Source organism: Anser cygnoides, chromosome 5 (assembly GCF_040182565.1).
Source record: "Anser cygnoides isolate HZ-2024a breed goose chromosome 5, Taihu_goose_T2T_genome, whole genome shotgun sequence".
Taxonomy (NCBI): domain Eukaryota; kingdom Metazoa; phylum Chordata; class Aves; order Anseriformes; family Anatidae; genus Anser; species Anser cygnoides.
This window is the reverse complement of record NC_089877.1, coordinates 5,364,936-5,383,910: the sequence shown is the minus strand read 5'-3', so window position 1 is coordinate 5,383,910 and position 18,975 is coordinate 5,364,936. Positions and strand designations below refer to the sequence as shown.

At 36.7% G+C, this 18,975-nt stretch overlaps 1 protein-coding gene across 22 annotated transcripts in view; it reads left to right on the top strand.

Annotated features, from left to right (window-relative positions):
- SOX6 (SRY-box transcription factor 6) overlaps positions 1 to 18,975 on the top strand; it is a 415,066-nt gene that overhangs the window by 69,518 nt on the left and 326,573 nt on the right. For 4 of the 22 annotated variants that reach the window (XM_048070129.2, XM_048070122.2, XM_066997637.1 and 1 more), the window contains one exon: positions 2,078 to 2,158. The exons of the other annotated variants lie outside the window; for them this stretch is intronic. The gene's annotated coding sequence lies outside the window, so the exon portion shown is untranslated. The remainder of the gene's footprint in view (positions 1 to 2,077; positions 2,159 to 18,975) is intronic. 22 annotated transcript variants of the gene reach the window in all.

Here is an 18,975-nt window from a genome sequence, read left to right as displayed (position 1 = left end):
ATCAGTAATGGCGCAGGTGTGTGACTTTATATTAGCTCTTTTCCATGACTGCTAGTGGTAGTGTTCTTAATCACACTGTTAAACAAGTTAGAGCTTGGAAGAGGGGAGCATATGAAACAACCCTTTCCACAAGCTTTTGATGGGTATCTATTTGGTTATGTTCTTTCTGTCTGTGAGGTTTGAGGTTAGGGTCAGAAAAAGCAGATGATGTTGGAGATTCATACTCTGCTTTTAGCCTCTTTACTTTTTTTTTCCTCTGCTTGTCTTATCAAAATCTATTTTAGATTGAGTTGCTTAGATTCTAAGCAATTTGTGTCAGGACTTTTGTCTGAAATTTTTAACAGACAAGCCAGAGTGAAAATATACTCTGCTCTGTGTTTGGTTATTAGGCCAAGACACCAAAACCAGCCTCATTTTTAAATGGTGGATGGGCAGGGTTTTCTGACAGTCTGGTCCCTGTGTCTTTGTACTAGTAGTGGCTTTTTGAACGCTGAAAAGACCTGTATCTTTAATTTATCTATGAAGCACCCAGTCCATACTGAAGATAATTAAAGAGGAGTGTGCAGATTGACATTTTCATTTAAGACAGATAAGCAGCATTAGTTTTTATGCTTAACAAAATAATAGTGATTTTTTTTTTAAAAATACCACAGTGGTTTTCATATACTAGAAATATTTCTGCCAGCCATTCATCTAACACGTGTTACTCTTCCCAGATCTTTTCCCTGTTGTGTCCTTATTGCAGCAATCATCAAAACCATTTGAAGAGTTTAATTTAGACTGAAATGATTCTCCATAGAATAAACAGAATATCTCACCTGTGAAGGATGATTACATTTTCTAAATTTGTTTAAAAAGGAAGGACCTTCGTAATTCACAAGTGTTCTGCTTGCAAGTTTTTATGTGGAGAAATTTTACCTACTTTAGGTCTCAAAATAAAACTGTTGTATGTGAGTGCTATCAGCAATTAAATCTTTCATATTATTGGTACTGAAGAGGTAAGGATCAGTGTTTTGATTTGAGCCATCACCTGGGCTTATATTGCTGTTCTTTCACTGTGAAAATATTTTTTTTTCTGGTTATTTGTTAAGTAATGGTGATGTGCTGTGTTGAATAAGGGCATTTAAAATGTCTTTAAGAAATTATATATTAAAAGACAGTTGTGGTACAGGCATAGGTAAGACTAGACAAAACAAGAGAGAGCTTGTGAAAGTATTAGCTTAGAGTTCTGATGTATGTTCTTCGGTACGTGTGAATACTTCTCATCTGCTTCTGCATACAGCTCAGGCTATTGCCTTGGTGTTTAAGCAGCTTGTTTTTGGTGAGCAGTTTATTCAGGTACTTAATTTGCACACATCTAATTAAATACATTTAAAGATGGAGAGTCGAATTTTTCACCTGCATTCTCCCCAACAGCCATGCTCCTGCAGATTTGCCTTGCAAATGGGAGTAGGCTTGCTATGAACTGTGCAAATGCATTTCCATGCTATTCACAGCAAGAACAGAGCCAGAGGATCTACTGTGGTGTGTCTCTTAACTGTCAATTGCAGCCTGTACAAAAGTTGTATGGCATTGGTAGCCACCAAAACTGTAGCTCCTCAGTGACAGCTTCCACTCAGGTCTGTGGCCATAACAACCATGCTGCTACTCCAGATCACCTCAAACTGCGTAGCATACAGACAGCTAATGCATTCATGCAGCATCTAGTTAGCTCAGATTTCCAGTAAGAATAGGGTCTGAAGCAGGCCAGATGTGTTACCGTTGCTGTTTCTTAGGGCTCTTCTGTGACCCAGCTGTATCCTCTAGTGTCAGTTATGTCCCTCTCTCTATCTGCTCTCATTCTCTCTCACTGCAAAGATATGTATTTGCTTTCTTTAGAATAGGTTATATTTTTCTGTCTTTAAAGCTATGTGAAAATTGCATACTAGATTTAATTCGCTATTGGCTGATTGTTCCTTATAGCCATTACCTAGCTTGCAAGTTCAAAGAGTTTGTTCAGTACATCTTCAGTATCTCAGAAGATATGAAATGCCAACATTTTCAATGCAAAATTAGTTCTGTGTCCTTTCATTTTTAGGGTTAAACTTCAGGCTGTAGAACCAGTTTTCAGCAACATCTTTGGGAAAATTAGGGTCATCTCAATCTGGAGCCTTGAAAAGTAAGTGGCTACTTTAAGAGAGGATTTACTTTATATATTTTTAAATACCTCCTGCAATTGGGTACAGTTGTGTGCTTTCTTCTTCTGGAAGGTTTTGGCTATCTTTTTCATATTCATTATTTCCTCTGTCCCTGCTTCAGTGCGTTGTCTTCCTCCTTTCAACAGGAGCAGACTTCTGTTCATCCTGTCATATTTGTTCTGTATTAAAAACAGTATCTGAAACTCAAAAGGCAGTTCTGCACACATTAGTCTGGCCAAAAATATATTGGTGGCAGGTTTGGTTTTCTGTTCATGAAAAGGAGAAGAGAGAAAAAAAAAAAAAAAAGGTTGAGGGTGGAGGGGAAGGTTGAGCTTATAGATTCCCTTGGTATTTTGTAAGTTGAAGAAAGGTAAGTGGTTGTGTTCTCATTTTTCTTGAATATCTCTCCATTAGCAGTATTTGGCTAGCTGTGAATGTAGATATATGTGTATGAGTTCATGAAAACATGTTTTATAATTTAAAGTTATGTAGTGTCTTAACTAAAATAATATCTCCAAAAGTAGTTGGTGTGTCATAGAAGACATAGCTCAGCTTTTATATCCCCTGTTTTTCAAAAGAAACAATGAAAGTTTAATTCTGACAATAGAAAAAGTAAAAACTGCTGAAGCCAAAAGATGTGTGACACAATAATTTGCTAAATCTTACATGGCTAGCTCTAGGCTAATTTACCATGTGCAGTTATAAATTCCAGGAAAATAGCTACATTGAGTTTAGTGAAAATAGCATTTTTAGTTCAATACAGATGTTGTGTAGCCAGACAGTGATACAAATATACATAATATGCTATGTAATAAATATATGGCAAGTGGAGAAAGACATGTTGGAATAAGACAAATTAATTTTGTTATTGGAGGACTTCATCTTTTTTATTTGAGGTTTAGAAAAGGTGTTCTCTTTTATCTTAATTTTATATTATAGTTAATTATTAAACAAGGAGGATCCTCATATGCATTCAGAATTAAATAGAACGCAATAGTTTTTGACCAGACCCTGGAAAAAATTGCCCTTCTAGGCTATTCTCTCAAGGATTTCTTTCCTTATCCTTTCTTTCCTGTTTCTTCTTTGCTCCTTCCCCGTTCCTTGTCGTTACATCACAGTATCATCTTCATTACTTAAAGAAGAGGGGACAGTAGATGCTTTTGGAGTGTCAGCTTCTGCACCTAAGCCTCGCTGGCTTACTGAGCTTTTCCAGCTCAATGATGCAAGAGCAAGCGTTGAATGGTTCATATACAGCTCTAATTCCAGCTTGCTGGGCAGTTATTCCTTGAGTGGCCTAATTTTACATATGATTAATTTTTAATTCTTAAATCACAACACAAACTGTGTGTATTGTATTACTGTAAAAGTATGCTAATACGTAGGCTATGATTAACTTGAAGTGTGAGTTCTATTTTTGCTGGTAGGCCAGTGTGCAATGACCACAACTTCTGGGGAACTCCTGGTTTGCAGCTGAAGGCAAAATGCATCCTGAACCAAAAAAAAATAAGTGATGCAGGTATTTTGGATGTGACAAGAATAACATTACAAGATATGTAACTAGAGCAAGACATAACAACAAAATCATGTTTCAGTGAAAAGCAGACTGCAGTTATTTCCAGGCTGATTCTAGTTTCGGCCTCACAGTTGTGAAGGCCAAAACATATAGAAATGCATATATTTGTACACTGTGAGAACCTGGGAGATCTGTGCCGTGCCCTGGTCCCATTTGGGTAGTTAGGAATAGGGCCAGCAAGATGTATCAATGTGTACATCTTGCTCTGTTTATGTCCACCAGCTTCTCCTCACTTTCATTAGACCAAAACTGTAGAAGCAACCATGCACTGGGCTCACACCTACCATATCTGCTGCGCAAAACCTGTTTTCCAGAGCTGGCAACTCAGTGTGCTAGAACAATTTAGGTCTACTACTGTCTGTTTTCATTGTTTGTACAGAGTTTGCACCAAAAATGTGTCAAAGCATATCACTTTGTAAATGGTGACCTACTAGTTTTATTGGAAAAAGAAAAAAAAAAAAAGTGTGACAATGATTTTTTTTTTTTAAGTGAGTTGGAGTTGGTGGAATGTTTTTAATGTAGACATAAGACCTAAATCTTTGTCTTGTAGCAGATGAGACTCCACTGTTTCTGTGAAGTTAGTGTGTAATAAAACTGAGGTAACGCATTAGTGAATCTGCTCCATTGTGTCTGGCCTTTTCTAGATGCTGTGAAATTTAAACCAAAATGTAAATTCCTCAGCCCAAAAGCACTGTCATCTTTCTCTGTGAAAGATTTTCTGTAGTTATAGCAAATGCTCAGGATTCTAAGGTGGAAGTCGAATCATTTCTCTTTTAATTTTTATACATTATAATTCAATTGCTCCTTTTGGGGATGATGTAAATCACCACATTGTCATTGTTACATGTCACTGTGGTGGCACTAATTGAAATAAAAGTGACCCCCTGTTATGCTTTTGTAAGGTGATGTTAAACTGATTATCGTGTAAATATTTTCCTTCTTTTCACTTAATGGCAGAGAAGAAAGTCATGCTGATGCTCAAAAAATATCAGAATATAATTAGATAGCAATATGCTATTTGTTATGGTATTGTTAGCTGTGATAAAAATAAAGGAAAAAACAACAACAACAACAAACTGTGGGAAATAAATGAGCCATATTTGTTTGTTAGATTTCTGATGTTAGGAAATCTGCTCTGAGATTCTGTATAAAAATAAGGATGTAATGTGCAGTTTGTTTTTGCCAACAGATGAGATATATACTCTTTGGAGTGTCACCCAATGAGAATGACACTCTGTGGAGTCAAATCTTTATTTTCTTGTTCATATATTATATTTAGTCTGTCTGACGGCCTGTCTTATAAGGATGAACGTGTTGCAATTCTTCATGTACACCCAAATGACAGTTTCTAATTTCTCACTTTCATTAGTTTTGCTGCCATTTATTATTGTGCAGATTAATTTTGGTGTGATTACATATTTTCTCCATCTCTTCTTTATATCTTATTAATATAATTTCATTAAGCTTATTTCTTCAGAATGATTTTTGTTGAGCGACTAATCTTGCATATTTGTAATGAAAGCTTTTTTAGTTTCTATCCCATCTTTTAATATAACTTTCTTACTAATTTTGTAATTTTTTTTTCCAGTTCTCTATGTCCACTGTTATCCAGTCTGTTATTCTTTCACCTGGCCACTTGAATTTTTATTTGTGAAAATCCTTGTCCTGGTTGGATCATTTTGATTTTAAAACCTGTGTTTTCTGGTTTATACAGTACTTGTGGAGCTTTAAATGTTCCCATGCCATACGGAGTGCAGGAGCTCATTTGTTTGGTGTGGAACCTCAGTTTTCTGATGTTGTTGTTGTTTCACTTTTTGTTTTCTCCCACATATTTTCACTAATTACAGATTGTTTGAATACTAACCAAACAGATACTATGTATGTTTAATAAGCAGAAGTCTTTGAGAGAAACAACTTTTTTTCCCTCAGGTTACTACATAAACTAAATTCCTTGGAGAATAATAGTCCCATAGGTTTGCATCATTCTGTGCCCTTGAATATGATATGTTTGTTTGCAGGGGCCATTAAACTTTGTCCTAATCTCAGAGTTCCCAAAGGTAACAGAATGGGCTCTTTGCTTTTTTTTTTCTTGCTCTCTGTACTGTCCTGAGAAATCTTAGGATAACATTGCTGCATGTATGTTTTCACCTTTTGCCACAAATCTTACTGACAGAATTAGCAAAATAAGTTAATTAGAAGCAATCTGCAAAAGCAATTTACTAATGCTCTTGGAATTATGTTCAGTGTTCTCATCATGTTTTCTTTCATGTAGATCTTAAAAATCATAAGCCCAAAAGGAGCCTGGTGTCATTCAAGCATAGTCCATGTTCTCACCTTCTCTGATTGCTTTTCAGACTTCCCTGCATTTAGAGCTGTGCTTCTATTACTACTGTATTTGTAGGCACTGTAAAAGAAATGCAGTGGTAGAATCTGAGGCAAAATATTCTTGATACTGTCCTTCAGAGTATTGTTGTACAATGGAGCTGGTTCCTTTTACTTCTAACAGTTTAATTCCTGGTGGATCATTAGTTTAATTTCAAAGCCAAACATCTTAAAATAAATTGAGTCTCAGATGAAGGCAATTCACCTTACCCTATCTATTAGATAATGGTCTGAATCATCAACATATGGAGAGAGCAAAGTAACGAAGCCGCTAAGTGGTGTTTTGTCCTGCAGGTGAGGACATTAGTGGAGGTAGAGATGTTCCTTCTTTCTGTACTGGCAGGACTCACTAGGATGGAAGTTGGAGTGTGGTGTGTTGAAATTTCTTTTTGAGACCATGTATTGGCAAGATGCAGTCTTGTCACTTATAAAATGAGTAAAGTGTCTACCAAATGCAAGTGCCAAGTCAAAATATGTTCTATATTTTGGTAATTGTGCAGAAAGAACACCAGATGGTTCTGATGATGAAACTCTTTGGGTGGGATCCCCAAGTTTTAATGGATGGCAAACTCCAAATGCTTAATTACCGGCCTCTTGAGCAGCACACTTTTTATTCAAGTGGACAAGGTATTTGCAGACACAGAAAAGAAAGAGCCATCTGTTTCCTTACATAAAAATACAGAACTTACATAAAAAAGAGCTTCTTTGGAGGAATATCTGAAACTTAGAATATTTGAGCCTAATTGAAAGGGTGCCAAATCATGTTTCCAAAGTGAAAAAAAAAATAAATATTATGAACAGTATTGTTTTTGTTTTAGTAGTTTCATATTTTCCAAGCATGCTCAACTTTCTACAGTGTGCTGTTAATGTATAACTCTGTTGTCCATCATTCTCTTGCAGTATGAATATCTTCTGCATTTTGGGTTTAAATGTATAATGACGATAGTCTGGGATGGCTGAAGAGTGGTTTGCTCATTTAGAGGATTTTCACGTCAAAAGAATTTGGGCAGGCAACATTTAGAGAGTAGAGAAATTAAAAAATTAAGTAGTAGGTCACAGAGACAGCGCATTTTGTAACTCCCACCACATAACTTGCTCTCATAAAGTAAGTCTACGCAAGTTTAAAGCGTTGATTGATTTGATTCTGCAAAGTTAATATTGGACTTTTAATTTTAATATATTCCAGCCAGACCCTAATAACAGCATACCAGTCATTTGTGTGCTGTAATCACAGAGGACTTTGTATGTATTTGAATGAAATATTCTGCATTTTTTTTTCTTTCATTTGTGTGATGTATTTGCTAAATTCTAGTGATGTTAAAGAATCTTGGGTAGTATTTTCTTCCAGCCTTTACACAAGGATAGTATTACACTTGTCTGAAACTCTAGTAGTTATTGTCGTTGAAATCAATGAAAGTTTCACTGTATTTTGTAGTGCAGTAACAGGGTCAGCTTGTTGGAATACATCTTATATGATGCGTAGTTTAGATAAGGACAGCCATCATCCAACATCATCAAGTTCTGTGACTTCTGCAGGATTGGGCTGGTAGAACTGTGGGAAAGAATCCACTTTGTTAGTTCATGTAATCACAATGGAAATTTCATTTTTTTTTTTTTCTGTGAAATTTGAGTTTTATAAAATGTGAGAATCCTGCTTCATATGTGGTCATATAGCAGGGAACAAAACCAAAAGGACCTAGCTCTAGCAGGTCATGTTTTCAGACCCTCTTACTGTGTCTGTGGGAATAAGGTTTTAAAGATTGTTGGGACTTGCTGCAGAGTACAGCTGTTTCTCCAGGTAGGGAGAAGTATCAAGAAAAGTATCATATATGATTGATGGGAGACTCTTGTTGGCATTGAGCCACTTTGTACATTTTTTTATATAATTCTCTTAATTTCTGTACATGCACTTAAGCAACTTGTGATTAGTTCATCTTAAAATCGGAGTCAGAATGCTTACAGAGAGGATTCATCTGACAGAGTAATGTATTTTTTTATGCTTATGACTTTAAATGTTCTAATAGTATCTTTACTTTTTTTTTTTTTTTCCAAAGCTCTGCATGGCATAGACTGGGATTCAACTGCCCCTGATCTTACTGAGTAGAATCTTATTCCCTGATTTTTGAGAGGTGACTTGGAATTAAGGTGTTGCTTAATTGCACAAATGACTCCAGTACAGGGTGTCAGTATTAGAAGTGTGTGTTGCTTGATCTCCCTCTGAGATCTTCAAATTATGACTTGATTGTTTTACAAACTTTGATGGCCCTTTTGAAAGAGGAAAATATCATTCAGCTATAATATTCTTAAATATTTATTTTCTTGTATTGTACTTTAAAATTTTGCCTGGAAAAGCTGTATAGGTACCCAATAGGTACCTTCTTCCTTGCAGTGAATTGTCAGATATTGGTAATTTGGCAAAGTTCTGAACATTTGTAAGAGACATATTACCTCATTGGCGGGAGAGAGTAAAGAGCAAAATCCTAGATCCATTAAAACCATGGTAGTTCTGCGATGAATCAGGTACACCCAGGCTTTAATCCTGATTTCCAAAGATAGCCATGCCTTCCTGTGTCATCAGGGCTGTCCCCATTGTTTGATTTATTACTCTGAGGGACCACGTTAATTTGCATTGGATAGTGTATGTCTGTCAGTATTTTCAAAACGCATATCCTCTTATAACTGCATGCTCTTAAGATCCATTATGGCAATGTACGTAGCACTGAGAACAATGTGGTCTTGAACATGGCTGCAGTACCACCTTAAAGGAATTAGCTGGAAGCGAAGTGAAGGATAAAGTTATTTGGAAGCAAGGAGTAGTTAGCAGTAAAATAATAATGAAATTATAAATGTAATCATTAGAACCATAACTAATATCTTATTCTCTTAAATGAAGAAATAACAGAATAAGGATTTTAAAACTTTTCCAAGTGAGAAGGAACTTTTATTAATAAGTTTTGAAATCTTGAGAGTGTCATTGACTAAAATTTAAAACCATTTTTCTTTTTTTGTTTTTCCCCAAAGTTTTCTCCTTATACACAAGTAGTTAATTCTGCACTGCATTCCAAAGGGTGCATACGCCAGAAAAAGAGGGCAGGGTCACCTGGAAAAAGAGATATTTCTAGCTCAAAGAAGCGAAGTATGCCTAGTTAGAGTATAATAGAAAAATCAGAAAAAATACAAAAAAAGAAAAAGAAACAAAAACCTACATACTTTATAGTTGCCTGGGAGTAGTTACAACTTGTGCTCTAATGATTTCTGATGGATGTTGCTGTAATGTTCATTCTAGTGTTCGTTAAAAAGAAAACGGAGAAAACAACACCCTAAAATTCCACAGAAATAGCTGCTTCATTTAGCACAAGACAGAAAGATATCTGAAGTTCTTCCTAAAGAACTTTCTTTTTAAAGAAACACAATTTTTCCCTATATATTTTTCTTTCCTCCTTCATTTTCTCTTGTTTAGTCAAATAGTGATAAGATCTTATAATGAGACATGTCAGGCTGATGAGTTAATTTGCTGAAACTTTTAGGTTTGCTATCCAGATTAATGTCATTTTTTTGAGTGTGACTGTGTGTGTGTTTAAAATCAGTATTCCTCTTACATTTCTGAAATATCATATGCAAAGCACCTAGTAGCCACCCCTCTAGCCATCAGCTTTTCATTGCTGCCTGTCAGTATCATGCTGAGGACAGGTGCAGATAGCCTGAGGCTCATAGATACTGAGCAATGCTTGTAAGTGCCTGGAGATATGTTTTTATATGATTACCTAAGGAAGCTAGGAAATTATTGCCCAAATAATTTTCAACATGTGAAAAACAGAACCCATCCCCCCAAAACTGACATTTGTAGTTTAGGACAGTTTGTCCTAAAGTGCAGGGCACCTCTGGCTCCAAGATCAAGAGTTTACTAATATGTGATCTCTATATGCATTATAAAAAAAAAAAAAACAAACAGGCTATGAACATATAACTTATCTGAAGTGACCGATATTTCTATAGCACTTCAGCATTTTAACCTGCTTGACTGTTACCCCCAACTGGACTTAACATAAATTAGTGCTGAGAGTGGTTGTATCATTTGATGGGCTGTATTGCCTGCAAAGGTTGTTGTGCATGGGAACGTGCTTCAGTTCCACTTTTTAAAATATCTTGCAGAGGTGAATATCACAGAATAGGAAAAAAAAAAAAAAAAAGGGGAAATCAAAATCTTTAGATGATAGGTAACAAGAACAGATATGATTTTAACAGAGGTATCATAGGTGAAATTCAGTAGAAACTGAGGCTTCACCTGGTTAAGTCTCCAAAGCTTGAATACTTATAAACTGAGCCTTACCACTGAAGGCAAATCCCTGTTTCAAGGTGTATTCTTTCCATACTCAAGCACGATTTTTTGCTTGCTTGTTTTTTTTTTTTTTTAAACTAATCAAGTAGTCCAGCTTTAGGAAGACTGAAGGGAGTCTAAGAAGTTTGTATTTTGAGGTAACGTAAACTTGTTCATTTTTTTCACATGGAGTTTCTTCGTCCAGCAGGTGAGAATTATTTGTCTTCAAGACAGATTATTGTAAAAAAATCACAAGTAGAAGGGTGTCTTGGGCAGAGGACAAAAGCATTTCCTTGCTAGTGTTACTCTGTGCTGTGTACTTGGGGAATTGCCTTCTAACTGAGGATATGTATGTGAGATTCTTCTAAAATGAAATTAAATGAGAGCACATGGGCCTCCTTTTCTCTGGTTATGGTGTCAGGAGATGGTCATTTCAAAAATCAGGATTGAGAGGGGAAGTTAGTATATGAGGTCTTTTTAAAAAAAAAATACAATACTTAATCTATAATTATTATGTTTCAGTGTTTCAGGAAAAACAAAACAAAACAAGCCATATAGTAAGGAGTTTTTGACCCTTGGGGAATTCAGGGATGTAGACCTGAAGGCAGACATTCTTAAGGCCTTCTAATTGATTTTTATATCCTACTAGCTTTGAAAATTTGAGCTTCAGTAACATGGTACTCTCCAATACCAAAAAAAAAAAAAAAAAAAAAAAAGTCTGGATTAACACTAGTTTCAATGAGAGTAAATGGCACATTTTTATTATAAGGGTACAAGATAGATTTGTCAGAAAAAAAGCATGACTCTGAGTACAGCTGTCTTAGTTCCTGGTTGTTTGGCTCACAACCTGCTTGCGTTATATTCTGCTGAAGGTAATGGTGCATTGTTGCTTTTTATGTTGTTGTTGTATATGTGTGTATCAGTTGTAACAGGTTGAATCTCCAGTTTTCAAGACAATTTTCACATCTGATTGCTATATGGTATGTTTATGCTGGAATTTTAGATGACGAAATATGTACCCATGCACTATTATTATTATTGATATCTCTAAAATGTCAGACATGTCAGCTGTCTTACTATTTGTAGCTCTTGGAAATAATGATAAAACTGGGCTTTCCCAATTAACACTTGTCCGTGCCCACCCCCCCAAATCTCTCTTTGCTAGGCGGCTTCTGTTTCCTATTTAAGAGGTTTCTTGTTAATATTGCAAGCTTTGCTTATGCATATTACACTATCCAAAATCGTGCCAAGGATCTTGAATCTGGTAAATGTAGCACCAGTACAATTTCATAGTGTTTGAGTCAAAGTCCAGTGAACGAGCCTGCTGAAGATGTGTCCTAAACCCTGTTTGTATTGTGTACCACAGCTTCATACTTTGAGCAGGAGTAGGCAAGGAACTGAAGCCTCCTTTGTTATTTAACTGATCACACGTGTACGTAATTCTCTATGCTTTGTCTAGCAAGGAAGACAGAGTCACATAACTTGTTTTTATTTTTCTTTCCAAAGAGAGAATTTATTTGTTTAGACGAAGTCACCAATTGTAGATATTAGTATATAAATGTGCAAATAAAACGAGTACCTACCTGTAAATAGAGATAGTTGATTTGAAGTAGAGGCAAATCAATGAGATTTCATTCTGTTGTGTAATTGAATTTCAATTTAGCCCAATTCAGATCTTGTGAAGTTCATTAAAGAGACTTAACTGCATGCTAAATACAGGTTAGAGTAACATTTTATACTATGTATACTGTCTTTTTCTGTCATACAGCTGAATTGTAAGAATCTACCCTTTTTTAGACAAAGTAAGCCAATTCTTCAGTAAACTTTCCTTAAACATAGTTCTGAATATGAAATAGCAGGGAACCTGACATTATGTTTTGTAGTCAAAAGATAAAGTGAACTGAAACCTACTAATGGTATTGTTAATTTTAATTAATTTTTTTAAATTGAATTAAATTTCAAAATATGTCATTGTGGTATGATAACAGCTCCTGGTGTACATTTTCTTCTCACATAATGCAATATTACACAATGATAATATTATATAATAAAGGAAAACATTGTTATTATTTTGTGTTAAAGTTGTATCCAGAAAACTCATTTGGGATTATATTACAGTAGAGCCCTGAGGCTCTGATACTGTTGCAAGTCCCTGTAAGCACATATGAAGAGATTAAAAAGCTATCGTTCCAAACAGAGAAAGTACATTTGGGGCACAGAGAGAGAAAAGAGCAAAAATTTGCTTAATGTTACAATGCAGGTCAATGCCAGAGCTGCAGTATTGGCCTTCACGTGTTTGATTTCCATGGCTGTGACAAACGTAAATCTCCAAAGGGTGACCCTGGGTGCTATCTCAAAGCCATGTCCTCTGCACACTGATGACTCTAGGTGTAGAGACTAACTTCCCAAGTGCAGTTCACATTTGCTGTAAAACTCTGGATTTGATATGTCCTTCTAGCAGTCTCACGCATTGGAAGTGTTTCTGGTAATACCAGTCATATTTCTTAGGGCTTGTAATGCCGTAACTTTTCATTCTGGGCTTAATTTGCCTTGTGTTACCTCAGTGCACAGATCTGTATATACAAACACTACAGAAACGTACCAATTTTGAAAGCTTTCTCTGTTGTCATGAATTCAATCGTATTGATTAGGAATGACCCTGCCTGTGGCTATTAAAATGGCACGTAGCTCACAAGAAGTTCAGAAGTGGGTTTTGTGTCATAGCTACATCATGTGAGTGGCAGTGGGCTGGTGTAGGCACTGCCAGGAAATCTGAGTCTCTTGATGTGGCAGCAGGCAGCCAGCAGTGCTTCGCAGCCTACCCCAGGCCACTGTGGAGGCTTTTGCTGTCTCTAATCCATGAGTTATAACTGGAGTTCCTCCTCTCCCTTCAGCCTTCCAAGTAGTGTGGTATATGTCTTGTGGTTCTTATCTGCTTGAAAGTATGAGTGCAGAGCTTATCAGATCTGGAATGCTAGCCTCCTTCCTTGTATGTGAAAGGATAAATACATATTTAGGTATTTCTTTCATCCGTGGAGTGAATTAAACATTTTTGCTATTTTCTAGTTATGATTTTAGTGGCATGTATAACAATGCATTGAAATTAGTTGTTGGACATGTACGGTGCTTCTTTTTAGTCCTTTTTTAGTCTTAACCTGATGCCAAGCTATAAAATGATAGAGCCAAAAGACCTTAATTTTGTGTTCTGTGCTCAGGCACTGTAGTGATTCCATGCTTTATAGATATGCAGGCACACAGCAGAGAAATCTTCATGAACTGCCCGTTGAAGACAGCGCACACTTTGCAAATGCATGTGCCTTTACAGAAGAGATCATGAGGAGTGCTTGCAGCTAGTTATATAATAGGATGCTGCAAGATCATGTGCCACTACCGGGTAATACCCTTCTGGGAGAGACAATGGAACAACTGTCTTGTGAACCACACTGTGGGGTTTGGCAAAAGTGGCAGTGGGGTTCCTTTTTTTAAGAGGTAGTTTACAGAAGCACCATCTATTGTATGCGTATGTTGACATGCTTTTTGTAGGCAGATGTGAGGCTGCTCTAAACTTGAAGTCATGTAGTTTACGTAAGTGCTAACCATAGCTAAACTGGATTAGAGTGGGTTTGTGGCCAGTCGTCTCCCAATGTGGGCAGAGTGAGCTCACATCTCCCTGCAAAGCTCTGTGGAGTTGCATCCTATTTTAGGTATTCTTTTGAGTCTCATTTCTGTAATAACAACATCATGGCTTCTGATACATAGAATAGTAGAGTATGACTGTTATGGAAGGAAGAAGTAGTAGTTCCTTTTTATGAATAAGAGAATACGAAGTACAGAGAAACTCCTTTGCTGAAGGTTCTGCAGAAAATCTTTGGCAAAGAAGTGGCTGAGTCCAGAGGTCTGGAGACCAGTGTTTACCTCGTGTGCACCATGTTCTTCTTACTTCACTATGATGCAACAAGTTTTAAAGTGACCAGTGGTGTAACAGGTGGTGTGCCCTGATTCCTCTTTTGGTAGATCATTTGGCTGCGATCTCTGTTGCAGGGTGCAAAAATTGAAATGAGGATCATTGCAGAGACTATTATAAAATGAAAAGTAGTAGGTATACAACCCCCCTTTCCCTTTCCCTTTCCCTTTCCCTTTCCCTTTCCCTTTCCCTTTCCCTTTCCCTTTCCCTTTCCCTTTCCCTTTCCCTTTCCCTTTCCCTTTCCCTTTCCCTTTCCCTTTCCCTTTCCCTTTCCCTTTCCCTTTCCCTTTCCCTTTCCCTTTCCCTTTCCCTTTCCCTTTCCCTTTCCCTTTCCCTTTCCCTTTCCCTTTCCCTTTCCCTTTCCCTTTCCCTTTCCCTTTCCCTTTCCCTTTCCCTTTCCCTTTCCCTTTCCCTTTCCCTTTCCCTTTCCCTTTCCCTTTCCCTTTCCCTTTCCCCCTTTCCCTTTCCCTTTCCCTTTCCCTTTCCCTTTCCCTTTCCCTTTCCCTTTCCCTTTTTCCCTTTCCCTTTCCCTTTCCCTTTCCCTTTCCCTTTCCCTTTCCCTTTCCCTTTCCCTTTCCCCCTTTCCCTTTCCCTTTCCCTTTCCCTTTCCCTTTCCCCCTTTCCCTTTCCCTTTCCCTTTCCCTTTCCCCCTTTCCCTTTCCCCCTTTCCCTTTCCCTTTCCCTTTCCCTTTCCCTTTCCCTTTCCCTTTCCCTTTCCCTTTCCCTTTCCCTTTCCCTTTCCCCCTTTCCCTTTCCCTTTCCCTTTCCCTTTCCCTTTCCCTTTCCCTTTCCCTTTTTCCCTTTCCCTTTCCCTTTCCCTTTTTCCCTTTCCCTTTTTCCCTTTCCCTTTTTCCCTTTCCCTTTTTCCCTTTCCCTTTTTCCCTTTCCCTTTTTCCCTTTCCCTTTTTCCCTTTCCCTTTTTCTTTCCCCCCATTGAAGAGAAATGACCAAAAAAAAAAAAAAGGAAGAAAAAAAGAAGATAACAGGAATTCCCTTGTCTTCTGTAGAAAGTCTCATCTATAGTGGTTAATTACTGTGTTCACTTTCTTGTTTCAAAATGGTTGTGTATGAAGAATTTTCTGTGTGCAAGTAAACCATTCTTCAAGGATTCATCTTGAAACTGTGCCCTTTACCTCAATTAAGTAAACTTTTTAGAAATCCAACTCAAAGGATCTCATCATAATCAACCTTCTGCCCGTTCATTTCTGTGATTGTGGCTATGGGCTTACAGGTCATTAATGTTGTTTTAATTGTGGAATTTTGCACATTCAGTGTGTGAAATTGAGATGTGATTCAGGCCCTAAATGTATAACTTCATTTCAGCATTATTCCTTCTTCTCATTTCACATCATACTATAGTTCTGAAAATAGTTTTTTAACTGTTGTTGAATGGTACGTATTTTAGTCCTAGCAGCCCACAATGATAGGCCACATTCTCAAATGATATAACATGATGCCATGCTTTTTACTAAATAACTGCTTCCATTTTTTACTTGCCTCCTTCCTTCATGCTCACTTCTCACTGTGCACAGAAAATACACACTACCTGTAGAAGCTGTATCTTAGAAGAATCAGAAAATTTTAATGAAAGATTTTATAGAATGAACAATTTTTTCTGCTTTTCAAAGGTGGTAAAATCTTTTATTGTGCAAACAGAAATCTCTTGAAATTATTAGAGCTGACTGTTTGGGAGGATAGAAGACTATTTTATAAGTGACTGCATAAATAAATAAATTCTGCTATTTATGGAATTTTCTTTGGCTCATAACAGTTAGAGCACACAAGATCCTGTGGTCACCTACTGATGTTCCTAAACTGTTTTATGTCTAGGGTTCTGTTGATCTCAATATGCATTTGCAAGACAAGCAAAAGGTGCCTGACATCATTGCATAGGTTGCTCTTACAGCTTTGCTTTTCTCCTTTCATAGTGGGTCTAGGAGAGCTTGTCACTGATAAGGATGCCAGAAACTTTCCAAACAAGCATGTAAAATACCTGCAGAAATTGCAGGTACTGAGAATGGTTTGAGAGCATTCTGACTACAAAATAGCTGAGGAAAGTTTCTGATGGGACTTGTACCAATTGAATCAACAGAATATTTTAAAGAAAACTTTGTTCTTGTATATATTTCTGCAGCAACTCTTTACCTGTGTAGCCACTTGGAGCTCAGCTTCAGACATCAAAAGTGAATATAAAAGTGGTTTAAGCTAATAGAATAAGAGCTAGGCTTCTGAAAGGGATAGGTCTTTCTTCTCAGCGTCAGTGGGAGCTGGCCTCCCAGACACCTTTAAAAGCATGGTGTGAGTCTTTTATCGATTGCAGGGACAGGTGCAAAAATCTACGTGGCACAGCTGCTGACCCGTGTAGTAGGCATTCGGTTTATCTTACTTATAGCATACATTTATATTTAATTATACACATTGTATAGAATATAGCTGATAGAAATTTTATGATGTTAATGTTTGATGGACAGAGAGCTTTTTATATGGAAAAGGAGAGTTATTTTTTTAAGCTAAAAAAAACCACACAAAACTGGAATTCTAAAATAAGAACTAAATGATACAAGGCTCATTGATAGAGTATAGAACTGCAGATATTAAAAAAAAAAAAGTATTTCATCTAATTAGGTCATGAGGGTTTGTGTGTGAATGTCTGTTTTAGCTATATTGTCTATCTTTTGAGCCAGGAACTGTGCGAGGTAAAATGAGTCAAGGTAGTGAAAAAACAGGTGTCATTTTCCTCCCTATAAACCTTAGGTATCTCATACTTGACTTTTCACTTTAAATAACTGTTTCTGATCAATTAGTGTTTTCATAATTTTACTTGGACTCTGGTTGTGCTGGCAGAATACTCTTTTTACTGAACTCTTACTTGATTTCTTTTGAATGCACTATACAAAATGCACTATTTTATTACATTTACCAAGGAAATGTGGTTGAAAGAAAAGTCATTTTTGATAGTTTTGTATGATTTACTAAATACAACAGTCTAGCTCAGATGAGTCTATTTTGAGAAGAATGCTGTTTGGGGTTGGGTTTTTGTTTTCCCACCGTGAGCAGCTGCATACTGGCTAAGTCCACAGCTGATTGCCAGTTCCTAGGTGTTATCTGAGCAAAAAGCCCTAATTTACTCACGATCATCAGGCATAGTTGGCCCTGTGCTGTCTGTCTTATTCACATTGTTACTTTAAGAATCAACGCTTCACATACATTATATTCTGCATTTTTTTTTTTTAAACCAAGCTAAAATTCTTCCTGATAGATTAACAGAATGCTAAAGCTAAATTTTAAATTTTGTATATTTAACCTTTCCCCCTAATTGCTTGCCCAGAATAAAGGTTTGGTGCTTTGTTCCTAAATTCTCTACATGAGGTGGTGTGCATTAAAGTGTATTTATACTCTTTCGGATTAATTAACTGTGACCTTATGAACCACTGTCCTTGTTTAATTGGTGGCTCCGAAGCACACTAATGGCATAAATCAGCTGATAATGAGATTCAGGCTTGCTTTTAAAATATATAATAACACAGCATTGATACAGCAAATGAGATTTGTTGACTTTCTGTTGGTATTACAGGAGAGAAGACACAATTAAATGTGTACTTTTGGGATGGGGGAGGGCTTGGTTGGAATGAATAATATGCACTTCAGGGTGGGTGTATGAAATAAGGAGGATATTCTACATCAAGATAAGTTTGGTATTCTCTCCTTGTCTCTAGGCAATGCACAGTACTGGCTGGTGCACTTTAGGATACAGAAATGTTGTGGGAAGGTGTTTCTTAAAGATTACTGGAGGCTAACAAAAACGATGATTTCATCTTAAATATAGTTACATGTTTTTAAACTAAGCCTACACCCACTGTTTTATGAACTGCAAATTAATCAGATAGCTCCTTGAGAACAAAAAGGTTTTGACCTAAACTAGTTGCCCAGGCTCCATTACTATTTTCAGTTTAATGTTACCCATATCCATCCTCACATTTTGGAAAGAAAACAAGGGCTCTGCAACAAAGTTTCTTTGTTTTCCTAAGAACTAAAAATGTGCTGTATGTAGACCAAACAATAAAAATAAACTACTGAACTACCTTCTAATGCATGGGGGTTCTGGAGAGAGGAAACCATGGATATTTAGAGGCATAAAGTGAGTCATTGTGCTAGTTAAAGAATTTTATAAGGCAAGCTCTGTGGGTTTGAGTTGCATCTGTTACCTTTCCAGCTAGAACTGAGGGGTATGCAGGAAAAAGAATGTTGGATTTAATCATGCCTTATAGTGAACACATTGTACTTAGACTAAGCTTCTAACCAGGATCTAGACCATAGGAGAACAAAATTGTCAGTCTATCTTTTTGTATGAATTTTGCCTCAGAGGGGTTCCAGTTAAACATACCTAAACAGTAACAATTTAAACCACTTGAGCTGCAAAATGCTGCTAACAAAATACTTTTTAAAAGTAATGAATGTTCTGTAACATTAAAAAAAAAAAAAAAAAAAGCCTCAAAGCTATTTTCCTTATTAAAAGATAACCATGCTTGCATTTATGACAGTTTGTAGAAGCTGTAATGGA